At 44.7% G+C, this 14,937-nt stretch overlaps 1 protein-coding gene across 7 annotated transcripts in view; it reads right to left on the bottom strand.

The window, feature by feature from the left end:
• Positions 1-14,937, bottom strand: part of HSPG2 (heparan sulfate proteoglycan 2) — a 1,237,996-nt gene that overhangs the window by 668,745 nt on the left and 554,314 nt on the right. The window lies entirely within an intron of this gene.

The raw sequence follows: 14,937 nt of genomic DNA, 5'->3' as shown, positions 1-14,937 counted from the left end.
GGACCAATCCAATGAATTGAAGCTTTTGAGAAGGTACCATGTGGCACTTAAAATTGAGGAAGAAGCCCAGCTTGTGGAGAGAGTGGCAGGTGATGCCGAGATGCTCTAGGACCTTTTCGGGGGGAACCTGCCCCGATCAGCCAATCATCCAGGAAGGGGTAGATGTGAATCTGCCACCTCCTGAGACTTGCTGCCACTACCGCCATTAACTTGGTGAAAGCCCTTGGACAGAGGTGACTGGCAGACTCAGGTACTTGCTGTGCTTGTGATGGATAAGCACATGAAAGTAAGCATCCTGAAGGTCCAATGATACCATCCAATCGTGGGGCTGGGGGGCATGGAGGATCTGATAAAGAGTGACAACTTGAACGCAATCTTCCTGAGGAACTTGTTGAAGCATCTCATGTCAAGATGGTTCGCAACCCTCCGTCATTCTCTGGGATGAAAAGAATACGGAGAGTACCACCCTTGGTTCCTTTCTGCCACAAGCACCGGCTCTATGGCACCTTTTTCCAACAGGATGGCAATCTTCTTCGGAAGGAGTGGATCTGGAACCTTGAGGGAGGTGCTCCCTGGTGGTCAATCTGGAGCCTTCTCAAGAACGGGAGGCAGTAACCTTGGGCTACAGTCTGCAAGGCCCAAGCAGCAGCAGTAATGCCCCACCATTTTTCTAAATGTTGACTTAGTCTGCCCCCCACTACGGCCCTGTGGAACAAGGCCTCAGAGGTTTTGGTGTTGTTGTGGCACCAGCTCAAGGTAAGGAGGCTGAAGCTGTTTCAGTTTTTTTCCACCTCAACCTCGTCCACCACAAGGAAATCTTGTGTGGCCTCTTTGAGTGTCTTGCCCCTGCGTCCTTCCGAAAGATGTGTAATATTGAAAGGACTGGCCACTTCGTGATTGAGGCGCCGAGTGGGACTGCTGGGGCTGGTCGAATTGTTGCACCAAGCAACTTTGCTGCCGTCTTTGATGATAGGAGCTTTTCTAAGCTCTCATTAGATTTGCTACCAAACATGTAGGAGCCATCGATGGGCATGTTTAACAATCTCGCCATAACGTCAGGCGCAAAACCAGATTTACATAGCGAAGCGAACCTGCGTGAAACAGCGCTAGCTGCCATTGCCCGTCTGACGTCAGCTGAATCAAGCCAAAGTTGAAGAGACTCGCACATGGCCTCCTTCCCATCTACAATGAATTTTATGAAACCATCCCTTTCTTCCCCTTCTGGGATATGTTCCACAGCCATAGCTGTGACATCCCATAGCGTGAAGGAAACCCAGGCCAAAGCACAAGTAGCGTTGATAGATTTTAAAGCCATAATACTGGCAGAAACACTCTTAGCGTCAAACCTTTTGTCATCCCTGTTGGGTGGTATAGTTGGGTATGCAGCAGCCCTAGATGATGAAGTGGCAGGCTGGACTAGCAAACTTTCAGGGAAAGGATGTTTAGACAAAGTCTGGAACCACACAAGGCAGCTTACGCTTCCTCGTGAGATCCTTACTAACTTCAGGGTTAGTATCTGGGGCTTCCCAATTGGCCATTACTCTTTTCTTCAGAGCAGTATGAAAAATGAAAAGGTAGGATGGGATCTTTTTGAGGTCCCTTATCCAGAATATCAGTTAGGTCATCCTGCCCAGAATCTGGAGCAGGCCTTCCCCAACCTAGATATTCTGTTACCCTACTCATAACTCATAAGTGCCCTATAAGACTCTAGACTAGCAAACTCTTCCCCCCAGGAGAGGTGTCACGGCCACTTGCATCCATCAATGAGTCTACTAGATTCTGCATCTTTTACTCTTCTGAAATAAAGGATTCAAGAACATCAGGTGTCCCAAATTCCAAACCAAAAGGAGGGGTGTCCTGCTTGGAAGCCTCATCTTCCTCAGAAATTGAGGACTGACTTAAAATCAAATCTTGGTTGAGGCTTGTAAACCTTAGATGGTTCTGTCAATGATGCCGACGGCTTCGACAGCGAATTACCTGACCCAAGACGCATCGAGGTAATAGAAGGATGAAGGCTAGGCCTCTCCTTCTCACGAGGTTCAGAGTATTTGAGGGGTCAAAGGTTTTGGGCCCGGGCTCAGGGCACGCAAGCGGAAACATTTTATGACACCTTTGCAGCCTTACGAGGCTCGACAGGGTCCAAGTTTTTCTTCAGGCTCTCTCGAAGGGGCAGGAGAAGCCACCTTCTCAAACACTTTACTTTCAACATACAGGGGCAGAAATCCTCCCACTCTGCTTTAGAAGCCGACTTACCTGGACAAACGACCTTGCAATCGGGTGAGGAGTCGGAGGACGAAGAGCTCGATCTATGATGCCTCTTGGCCTTCTTCCAGGAGAACGAAGACAAAGAATGATGGGATCTACTCCTAAACTGCGATTGCTTCTTACCACGCGTCTGAGGTGGCGACTCATGCCTAGAGCTCTTTTCATCAGAAGATCTCCTTTTCGAACGAGTTCTCGATGGAGACTTGGAAGGGGGCCTACCGACATTGCAATTTCCTTTACTCTCCTTCAGCGCCTTTCCCCTCATGGACTGATGGGAGCCGCAGTCTTCTATCTTGTGCTCGATTCCAAGGCACCAGAAACAGATGCGTTGTGGGTCTGTAATGGACATCTTCGACCAACAATCTGCACATCCCTTAATGCCTGTATTTTTTGTCGACATTTGAAAAACAACCATTGGCACCAAGTCAAAGAACCGAAGCGAACAGTGCAGCGGAAATACTGAACTGTAGTAACAGGCACAGTGCATGCTATACATACACAGTCCGTGACGTCATGCTCGAGAGCGGACAGAGGCTGTCAAGGGCATCGAGTCGATAATGCAAGGCACCCTTTGTCAAGAAAAAAAAAGTTTACAAAGCAGCCGACGCTGGATGGAAGAGATCAAAGATGAGGAGTACGTGGGAGGAACCAATTCATTCAAAAGTACTGCTTTATTGAATAGGGCTCTGTGGCACTTAAGAAGGATTTTTCAACAAATTCTTTAGTCAGTAGGTAATCAATGTCGTTTTTAGAATGAGGTTTGGGGATTAGCATGTGTATGGCATTTTCAAGTTCAGCAGAGGTTTGAGAGACATGCCTACAGGCAGTTGCAGTACTCATCCAGACACGAAAGAGTCTGCTCTGGGAGCAAATTTCATATCTTGTTTGTTTAGAAGATTTGGTAAAGGTTGGTATTATAAGTGGAAATGACAGTTTTAGATATCACTGCGTATGATAATCATACATGTGCAGTTCCAGGCCAATCTTGTCAAGGACATTGTGAAAAGGTTTTACATTAATAGTTTGAGGAACAGCACACATGACTGGGGTAGTCTTGATGGAAAGCCCCCTGTTGGGACTGTTGATTCAAATTATTTAGGCCAAATGGTTGAGAAGTATTAGGGCTGCCTGAATAATCTGCTCTTGTCATACGCCTTTCGATTCCTGTCTCGTTCAAGCTAACGGGATGCCTTGGAAGCACCAAGGTGGACCTATGCAGGAGGCATAAGCCTAACAATGCATTTCATTCCCATACAAAAAACAAAGTGAAGTTTTGTTTAAAAACCTTTGGAAAAGAATCATCACCTACTCCCATCTCTTGTAGAAATAAAAATAGTGTGCCTCCATTCAGATTTTATACAATAACACAATTGAAACTTTTCAAGGAACTCTACTCACTAAAACTGAATGATGGCAATAACATTTTCAATGCAACTCTAACATGTTATTGAATGACTAAATGATACGTAATGTCAATTTTCCATCACATTCGAATGGTATAATCAAACTTTCTAACTGGAAGACCGTATTAAGATGGTGTGGATCCATAAAAAATGCGTTGGGATTTAACCCCCGTTGTTAAAAGGTACTTTCTAATGAAAAGGCTATTGTCCTACATAATAAAACAAAAAAATATAAAAATGCCATAGGGCAAAACACAGAACACAAATGGCCATTTACAAATCAGAAAAATAAAGGGGTAATTTGAAGGGAAGGTAAATAAATATCCATCAGGGTGGGGTGGGGGCTTTTCATTATTTGCAGCGAAAAGGTCCTTGCATATTTTGCCATTTCCTGGGATTGTGTGAAAAGTAAGTGTAAAAGCATAGATCTGTTTCCGAATTGCTCCCCGCTCCCCCTCTCCTTGACCCATCTGCGGTTTCAAGCGGACAGACGCAGGGACATTGCATTCTAGGCCATCACCCAATGCACTTCTTGTGAAGTATAAAGCAGAAATTGTTAGGCGAACTACTGAAGGCAGAAAGAACAGACTAATATAACATTAAGAATAGCTTACCTGGTTTGATTTTCTTCTGATAAGCAACAACGTTTCCACCTGTTGCAAAATGATCACTGTTTCCCCTAAACCAACCCTGAACCCAATATGAACCGGATTTTAAAAGCACAATGCTTACATCTGCAGTGATTTTCCCAGCTACAAATAAGCAGTCCCTTTGATTTGTATCCAATTAAGAGCACCAATTCAAAATGGTACCAAGTCATTGCTTTCAAGACATGCTCAATTATGGAAGAAATGGAGCGGTACAACAAAACACATGAAATGCAGTGGAAAAAAGTCAACTTAAACTCTCATGTTGGCAACCCACACGTTTATGACAAGAACTGGTGACCAATCTATGAGCTATGAATCCTCATGAGAAGATGGAAGGTCATGTATTCTGCTTTTAAGAACATAATTACCCGTTCTCCACAGCAACAATGACGCAAAGGAAAGAGGATAGACTACCAGGTTATCAATGAAGTCATAATTTCCAAATTCTGATAAAAGATGTGAACAGTTGGAAGTCAGCCGATTTACTTTTTTTTGTAGAACACAGAGTTGAGCAAAGTCTATCAGAAGCAACTTCCACATCTCACAGGGCAGGTCCTCCCTGGTTTAGTTGAGGAGTCCATCATTATCTCTGTGAAATAACTGGGTTAAATATATGAGATTGAATAGAACGAAAGATGTGCACTTGCTACTAGCCATTCGTGAGTGATAATTTAGTCTTGCAAGTAAAAATGTGTGTGCTTGTGGCAATTAATAATGCATGCTGGGGTGAGGGACTTATGCATGTAAATCTTCCACCCGTAACCGTGAATTCCAGCCACTGCAGATGGCAAAGAAACATACAGCTAGAACAGCAGCAAAATACACTGCTGCATTTGTCTGGAAGGTTGGCACCTGCGCCCAAACTTCTTCCATTACTTCACATTGTTGCCCACCTATCATCTTTATTCAGCAACCTAAGTTGGAAAAAGTAAACTTCCAGCAAATAGTAGTTAAAGTAGAAGAGAAATCTGCAAGATTAACTACAAAATAAAGGTTTAGGATATTTAATCCCTGATCTCTTTTTTTATAATGGGTGGAAAGGAAGCATCAGGAGCACAGGATGCTTTTGTGTTCATGTACGAGCGAGAAGAGGGTTTAACCTTCTTTATTTAAAAGAAGTCCCCCAGATTGACTGGCTAATTAGGGTGTGGGAAATTTTCTGCATTTCCACAAGAGAATTTATGCATATCCTAGCCTCTGTAGAGAGCTGCAACCACTGCATGTGATTGCAGATCCCAATAGATCTACACCCAGTTCCACAGGTAGAAACTTGTTCCTCTTTGGATTCCTAAACAGCAATCATATGCAGGAGGACATACCCATGGCACTACAGCAGCCTTTGCTCAAGATAGGAGGTGGGTGCATCACAGAAAAATCCATGCAAAGTACATACATTCCAAAATCTGACTTATGAAAAAACTTGCAGGATCTCCAAAAGCATAACAGGCAATCCTTAATATAACGCTAACAAAAGATTGTCCTTGAAACCAGGGCTGACAAATAGTACTCCGTATGCAAAAAGGGGCCTTCACAGTGACCATCAAACTGTAGGTGCCCGTTGAAGCAAGTGTTGACACAGATTGAAGGATCCGTGTTTGCCAAATTCTCTCATGTGCCAGGACTGCCTCTTGCAGATATCTTAAAGGATGACCACTAAGGCCATCAACTATTAATGTGAACTAATGGTGTGATAGAGGACCAACAAGAACCACAACTTTCCAACAAGTATAAAATGCACCATTTCCCTGCCGAGCACCAAACATTAAGACCATTAGCATTATTATTCCATCAATAGTACTCGTCAATTCATAAACATGGAGTCCACTAAATAAGACATGGAGGGCTGTGTAAAACAGTGTGAAGCAGCTTTTTGAGATAGTGTCATACCATGGTCGACACGAGTTCAGGTTTGTTGAGGAAAAACTGGGTTGCCACTTATAATTACATATAGTTAGTTTTGGAGGCTCCTTTCTGGTCTTATTGTTCCTGTTCCAGGGTTGGACTTTTAGTCTTTTCAAAAGGTGGCATTCCTGCTCCAACGGTAACAAATGCCTTCAGAGCAAAAATGCATACAAGTTTTCAACAGTGGTTTAGCTCAATTGGGGTTGTGAAAGCCTTCTTAAGACAAGGTTGGCCAGGAACAGACTTTAAAAACCCTCCACACAGTAATACTGATCAGGACCACAAATTGGCCTTCAGAGATGTGTTAGATTGTGGTGGTTTGGTTGCTGGATAATCATTGTATCCAATTTTTATGTTTTTTTCAACTTACCCTTACATGTTGCACTTTAAATCTCTGTCAATGAACATCAATGGTAAACCATTTTGAAATTTAAAGGATTAATATGTATTGCCATACTGGTTTTTCAACTTGGCATTATTGGGTTTAATTGGGATTGATCTTAATGAATGCAAAACAATCTCCCTCTAGGTGAAGTTTAATGGTCTTTCAATCCAAAACACAACATTGTGATTGCATTTAAAGCATACATTCTAAATTACATAAATTATAGGCGGTAAGTGAAAAGATTGAGGTGGCACTTTGAGTGAACGCAGGTTTTCCAACCAAAGTTTCATGATTTGTTGATATGCAGCTGTTTTCTTAAGAGTTACAGAACGTCTCCATTTTATTTTCAATATACCCCACTGTTGGATCTTACCACCAGCAATTCATACCTTGTGTTTTGGAGGTATGAATAACTACTGTACTCTAATGTGTTTTGTTTTTTTTACTGCTGCACCCCGTTTCTACAATACACAACACTTTGTAGAAACACTGCAGTTCACAAGGTCAAGACTACTCTTATTTAATAGCCACGTAAACCAGGAGCTTAGCTCTGCAATGATGTTGTGGGTAGTACAGCTGCTCAGTCTAGACCCAGGTAAGAAATACAACACCCCGTGTTTTCGAATACTGTTCAGAAAAAATCCTTAGTAACAAGTTAACAGCGCTAACCACATTAAAGAATAATAATTCAAAACATCCCAATTAACTACAGAACTATTATGTGCACTTGAGGTAGTATTTTATTCATTCAGGGCCAAAAACCTTTCACACAATGTCTACACGTGCTTGCCTAAACTCCTCTTCTGGTTAATACATTCACATGACAAATTAAGTGGTTACAGGCACACAACTCACATTTACCTTATTGGCAAAGGTATTAGTTCATATGAAGTCAAATTATTCATCACCAAAGGAAAATATCACGTGCCCCTCTGTAATGCCATTTTTAATTGATGTCCCTCCCACAGATTTCTCATCTTTGGTTTAATATCGCCAGCTGTCCTCGAACAGTTTTCGCCACCAGGAGGTGCTGTGCATCTGGTCTGTAATAATGCGCACACCAAGCTGGACAGAAAGTTGGGGCCAGTATACATGGAGTAGCCAGGCCGCGTAACCTCTGTTCCTTCGACACACCAAGCAATTTGTCCGCTTTGGGAATGCCACTCAGCTTTGCTAACTTGTTCAACTGCCAGCCTTTAAGCCCTGTGTGGATTGTGGAAGACACTTGTCTGTCTCAGACCCCCATAGGATCGGCCTGCACCATTTGTGATCGGAACACGATCATCAGGATGACAGCTTGTGCCAGTCCATGCACCCCAAGGCCCTTTGGAAGCATGCTGCAAAATGTTTTTACTTTTTGCCACAAGAGTAGTAAATAATATCTTCCAACTATCCATGCACAGAGCCAAGGAAGGTGGTGAAGAAGGAAAAGAACTACTCTCCTGTCCTGAAGGGCAAGAAAAAGGAGCAACAGAAGAGGTCCCACTTCACTAGTGACTCGTTGTGTTACCATTCGTTTTTGTTGAAGAAAAGGAGTCATTACTCCAGGTCGAGGGAATCCTCAGGAGGTTGGGCTGCAGCACTGCAGGTACCATTTCCCAGCCAATCCTCTTATCCAAAGTAAAGCAAGCAGTTCCGGCTTAAAATGCTAGACATTTTCACCAAGGTTCCAGAAACGTTGGCCCTTGGAAGTGTTGGAAGAGACCCCATATGGGCCGCAGCCCCACACCTATGGGCTCCACCCTGGGTCCAGCAACTGCATCTCTGTTCTGTGCTGCTCTGCCTTCGGCATATGAGCTCTCTGTGCTGGTCAACCTCATGCCAAAGAGGTCTGATAATTTTCAAAAGGGTAATTCAATCCTGTTCAGGAAGGAACCCCATTACTTTTGTGGGGCTGGAGATTTCTCAAGTGTTCTGTGTTGAGGGAGAGGACTTGTTGGATCTGGCCACAGGCCTACAGGAGACCAGCGACTGGACATCTCCCCGGAGCTTGAGATCCTTCCCGCTCGTCACCAGGTATTTGATAAGAGTCAAGCGAAATTGAGGAATGAAATTGACACCCATTAGGCAGGTCCTTTCATTCGAAGGACTGAGATTTAAGGATTAAGTGACAGAAAACTGGAGTTGATGATAACTAATAGCTATGTAAATGAGGCAAATTAAGGAAATGTAAACTGTATGTATGTTTGAATTTAATGCATCACTTGAACATATTTCCCTGGAAAAAGGCTTAGGCAAAAAACACGCATATGCATTGTAAAAAAGATTGAGATCTGATGTTAAATACACAATCTTTCTGTATTCAATTGCAATGCTTTTAATTTATATTCTTTAATGCAGTTATGGCTGGTCACTGTTTACTGGAGTATTTTGTTTGCAGACTAGTCTAGTTTGCTCAATTGTCTCAAGTAGCAGTCTGTCAGGACTGCCGGATTCGGGATCACTCTCTGACGTCAGTTCCCCCAAGTCCTCACCTGTATTCCCGGAGCTGAAGGTGGACGTCTTCTTCCTTCGATAATCTTTTTTTATATAGAAAGGGTCTACCACGGAAAGCCGCCACAGTGACCTCTGGTAAAACCAGAGGTCCGGTGGATCAGCTCCCGGAGTAGCCAATAGGGGTAAAAGCCGCAAGGCACAAAAAACCCCTAATGATGTCCTTATGGTAAAGCAGATGACAAACAGTCCCAGACGATGCAGGAAGACTTGTAGTGTAGAGTCCAGAAGTATCGGGAGGCAGCAATAGATTGTTAGATTCCTGGGAAGGAGTCCAAGGGAGCCAAGAGGGCAGAGAGAGAGCAAAGAGGAGACCGGAAGGTAAAGAGGGAAAAACAATGAAGGCAAGGGCTAGGCTCAGCAGAGCCAAGAGAAAGCACAGCGTACAAACCCAAAAAGGCGAGAAGCACAAGAGAGCTGAGACGCGTCGACCGCTGGAATGTTATGAAGCTCCCAGCGGTGGCCATGTTGGGAAAAAAAACTAGACCGCTGCAGGTACGTAAATGGTGGCGTGGCAGGGAAATCAATGGCATCCAGCGCGTCACCGATCCCACAGTCTCCAGGAGGGACGAAGCATGACACAGTCACACCAAAATGTTTAGAAAATGAACTTGTACAACACAAAACTATAAAGAAATAAAACTAAGACTGTAAAGTAGGAATAATTACTTTTACAGGGATTTTCAGTACTCTAACTCCTTGCTCAACCACGTTCGCAATTGGCTGGACAAGTCTGCACCTCAGGCTGGACAGGGAAAAGGCTTCTCCAAAAGAGGACACTGTCACTAATAACTTTGGGGCAGACTCGTGGACCCCACCCCCATCCATGCGTCTCCAACCATCTCGCACATCAGCCTGCTTTTTCCACCATGTAGCTTGTTGCACAGCACAAGTTTGGAGGGGACAGCTCGGAGGGACTTGTGAAGGAAGGAAAGCAAGGCCTTAGAGTACCAGAATGAACAAGGTAATGTTAGCTTACTCTTGCATTCTCTCCTTCCCAACTGAAGGAAGAACAGGCAGTGCAGACTCAATTACAGAGTGGAGGACATATCTGCCGGGACAGGGATCAAGCGAAAGCATGCAGTGCAGCTCAGGAAGCTTCCCTACAACAGAAATATGATGGAAAGCGACCGATGAAGCCTTAGCGCTGGTGGAATGAGCATGAAGTGTCAGAGAAACCTGCAGGTTAGATAACTTCTAAGTTCCAGAAATGCAGGAAACTGTGCATCTAGCGATGGTAGTCTTGAGAGAATTGTTTCCTAGAGCAACACCACTGTAAGATATGAAATGAGTCTGACGGACTGCTTAATTCTCTCCAAATAAAATGGCACAATTCTCAAGACATTGAGATTGTACAAAGTTTCCTCTGCTAAAATGCAGTGAGAGCTGGGGTGGAAGGCTGGAAGGACAATTTTCTGGCTTAGGTGAAATTGAAAAAGGACCTTTGGGATAAAGGACAGAATCGTACATTAAACAACCCCATCACTATGACGGATGATCTAAGGATCCTCTGTTGAAAGGGCCCCAAAGCTCCTCTATTTCCTACCTCAGGTAATAGCAACTAAGAAATCAGTCTCTCAAGATAGAAGATCCAAGTCACAAGAGGCTAAATGCTCAAATGGCTTATGCATATTCGCAGGTAGAACGGTGACTCAGCATCCTGAAAGGTGTGTAAGAGAAGGATATCAAAATGTATCCTAACAACGTCATTCTTTAAGGTGAAGGACTCCCCAGGAGTATTAAGGTAAGAGACAACAGCAGAAAGGTAGCATTTGTAGGCCTCCATTTGAATACCTGTACTGGCTAGGTATGGCATAGAAAAACAGTCTTAAGAAGATTAAAGCCAAAAATCAGAGCCACTTATTGCATTCCCGTAGAGTTTTTCCTCATAGCACAAATAATGGAAATATTTCTCAAAAGCTATCCCCTATACTAGAGCAGGGCTATTTTTCAGGAACCAAATGTCAGCAAGTGAAGGCAGGTGTGATGCGCCAAATCTTCATGCTGGACTAGAACGTCCTGATCGTGGGGAAATAATCTGGAAAATGCCCCTTTATAGATGAAGTAGATCCTAGAACCATATTAGATGGGGCTGATAATGGGACACTAAGCATCCTATATTGTTATGAAGGTGCACAATATTTGACAAAGGAGAGGGAAGTGAGGGTGAACGCATTAAGGAACTTTTCCGGCCTATCAGATTGAATGCATCCCCAATGGAATAAGGCTACATTCTCTGACGTAGGACTGAAACATTGGCTGCTCTGAGTCACAAGCAAGACACTCTTTGGAATGTCCCACTGATGAAAAATGTACATGATGAATGACTTGTTTGTTTCCGATTTGTGTGAGGCATATATGAACCTGCTCAGCAAATGTGCTTACAAGTTTTGCTCCCTCTAGGTGAGATGCTGCAAGATTAATGTGGTTCAAGAGAGATCAATTCTTCAGTGGAGAGGCTAGAAGACAGAAAGGAAGAATTTGTTCCTTCCTGCTTGTTGAACTAAAAACTGATTTGACTTTGTTAAGATGAATTTTCAGAATTAGCCCTTTAGAGAGATTCCGAGAGTCCATCCTATTCTGGTGAACAGGAAAAGACACTAATGACAGGAGTCAAGGGCGTGGGGTGTTGGCATCCCGCTGCAGCATTTTCCCTGGGGGACATCGGCCCAGTCCAGCTGTTGCTGTTTGCTCAGGCCCTCCGCTCCTGCTACTGCTGGCTGAAAACTCCCCTCAAGGGTGAAGCCACGTAGGAGTCAAGGGTGCAGGGCGTTGGCGTCCCAGTGCAGCTTTTTTACCTGGAGGACCTCGACCCAGAACAGCTGTTGCCGTTTGCTCTGCCACTCCTCCCCCCTGCTCCTGCTGGGAGAAAGCTCCCGGCCTCCCGCACAAGGGTGTAGCCCACAGGGGTCAAAGGCGTGGGGTGTTGGCATCCCGCTCATTGTTAGCAGACCCGCAGTGGGGTGTTCTGTGATCCTTCCCCCCCCATGCGCCATCTACTGACCCACGAGCCAGATTGAAGATTGCCGTCAGCAGAGCTGTGCTGCTGTGCGCCGTTTTTGCAGTTTTTTGCCCCCTGCACTTTGCAGCACTGGATCCATCACTCAGGAAATAACAGGGAAGGTCATTTTGGCTGTCGGATTTACTGCCATTACAAGATACTGCTGACACTTATTGCTCTGGGACCCATTGGGACTATAGAGGAAACATTTGAAACATCGTCTGCCTGCACCGAGCCTGTGCCTTTGCCGCTGCCTCCGTCACCATGCAGCTCGCCATTTACTCCCCTGGGCAGGCATGACTGTACTTCTCCAATTCAATTTTTGTTATGTCAGTATCTCCTACCTCAAACCCTGCACAGGAAACTGCACAGGAACCTGCTGAGGCCCCCAACTCCCCTCTTAGTGTTTGGTCCTGGGCTTGGGTCTAGGGCACAAACTGAAAATTCTGTCCTTGAAAAGGAACAAGCAACCCCTGAAATCCAAATCCACTACCTTGATAACCCCAGGTGGCGTAGATACAGTGGTACCTAGGTACGTCTGATGCTGCGGTTTCTTTTGGGAATGCCCATTTATTAATCAATTAAGTCCAGCAGTTTTTGGGTTCACCCACTGTTTTTCATAGTTTTCTTGATGGGGGAGGGTAACCAATGACACTGACGGGGTTACTGATGATCTTACTCTGGCTGCCAAAACATCTGACATCTCGCCCACGTCTGATAGCTTATGAGCTGAGACCCAAGTGTACCAGAGGTTGGGGAGGCAGGAGGGGTGCATGCCTAACCCCATAAGCTCAGTTGGACAAACAACTGTGCCCTTGGGGCCACCAAGTATCTCTGGCATGGCAGGCCTAATCCCAACTCTGGCGTCTAGTAGCCCAGGCCCGAAACAAGACTATATTGTTCCTTTACTTATGGCAGGGCGCCAGGAGGGTAACCATATCTTGGCTCATGCACCATTGGCTACGGGTGTAGCTTTGCTGTGCACCTCCCCTATTTCATCCAGTTCGGTGCCCAATATGAGGGAAGTGATTAGTGCCAATTACACCACCCCTGTGGAAAAAGGAGAGGGGAACATAAGGGGAAAGGTGAACTGTCACAGTAGCAGTTTAGCGCAGTCTGAACTATTGCCACTAAAAAAGCTCCTCCTGTCCCTAATGGAAGCAGTTGGAAAGAGAGCAGAAGCAGTGAAGTCATCGACTAACACTGAGGGCGAGATGGCGCCCATGGACATGCTCAAACCACTAAGGCCAGCAGGATTCCCTGCCCATGGTCTTCGCATTCGAGCAAACCAAGGGAGACAGTGGGCCCCATGAAGAGAACAGAGTAGAAGCAAACAAAGCAAAGGCCCTGAATGGCAAAGAAATAGCAAGTGGATTGCAATCACTTAAAATCCCTGAGGCAACTGGGATACCCGTGAAGGCAATCAAGGGCCAAGAGTTGCTTAATTCACCCCATAAGCTAATTAGGACCCCTTTCCATCTGACAATATTTCTCCATGGAGTACCAACACTGTTTTCCAAGCGGCATGAAACTAGGGAAGCACTTCAGAACAAATGTCTACACTGGCTCCGATCTTTGAGGGGTGCCTCTTTGTAACTCAGGAGCACATTGTGGACTGCATCAGGATATCCAAAAGGGCGGACGCTGTGTCTGATTCTGTTGAACTTAAGCTCAGTGATCCCAAAGTGGCAAGGGACATATTGTGCACTGGCAGGCCAAGCAATCCCTGATATACACCGCAATTGTACCGAGTCTCTGCCCCTGTGGAACGATGCCACTGGGGTCTGCTCCGACAGGATGAATGCTGTTCCATTGGGGGTAAAATCCGAGGGTTTGAACCACCTGCACAGTCGTAAATGGACGTTGTGGTATTACCTAGTAGGCTCTGTACTGTCTCAAGCTGTCCCTGCACCTCAAGCCTTTCCAGTTCCAAGTCTTTTGTTTTGTGATGTATGAAACTGTCAGGGAATCTTATATGGAGCTCAGCCGAAATAAAGTGAAATGATAAATGTCTAGGCAGACTATCAAGGTAGTTGACTGAGCAGTGAGGGTAAGTGCTGAAGGGTTCAGTTAACCACACACAAAGCACTTTAAGTCAACTCAGGTAGAATATAGAATACAATAATATTTATTAGGTCATAAGCAAACTTAAAAAAACAGGTAAGTAAACTAAACATACACTATCAACGGATGTACATCCACCTTGGGGTGCTCTTGCCAAAGACCACCAACACTTTGATAGAACATTTTAATATAGTAAATCAAATGAAGAAAACAAAAGGTAAGTATTAAACCAGTAGAAAATAGGTAAGCAATTAAAAGAGGAGAAAAACACAATACACTGCCTTACAAAACAAAGGCCCTATACTTAAAAAGTCCTTCCCTGGCTTAAGGAGATGGGGCCTAGTGGCCCAAGAGTCACATGTGCCATAATTAACCCTTTCACGGAAATTAAGAATCTTTTAGGAAGGCTGAACAAGTATTGGCAAAGCCAACATGTAGGTGTGTCAAGTATTGAAGAAAAAAGATTTCAAATTTCTTAGGAGGGCCTCTTCCAATCCCACCACCTTAGGAGGAGCATTGGGGGGGGGGATGAGGAGGTAGAAGGGGAGGGGTTCCTTGGCCATAAATCCACCAATCACAACCAGGCAAGGGAGAGGTAGAGTTAGGATGTTGTACCTCTTAAACCCTATGGAGGTGGAGGGGCAGAGGGAAAAAGAGGCGGGGGTTTGAAACCAGTATGTTAACTCATCCACTTTACTCAGATTCTGCCAGAAACCACTTCGGAGGCTTCAGAATCCACTGGGCTCACTTATTTCATGTCTTGGTTCCATTGGA

This window comes from Ambystoma mexicanum, chromosome 8 (genome assembly GCF_040938575.1).
Source record: "Ambystoma mexicanum isolate Mex_15411 chromosome 8, UKY_AmexF1_1, whole genome shotgun sequence".
Taxonomy (NCBI): domain Eukaryota; kingdom Metazoa; phylum Chordata; class Amphibia; order Caudata; family Ambystomatidae; genus Ambystoma; species Ambystoma mexicanum.
Note: the sequence above shows the minus strand (reverse complement) of the source record. Positions and strands in the feature narration are given on the sequence as shown.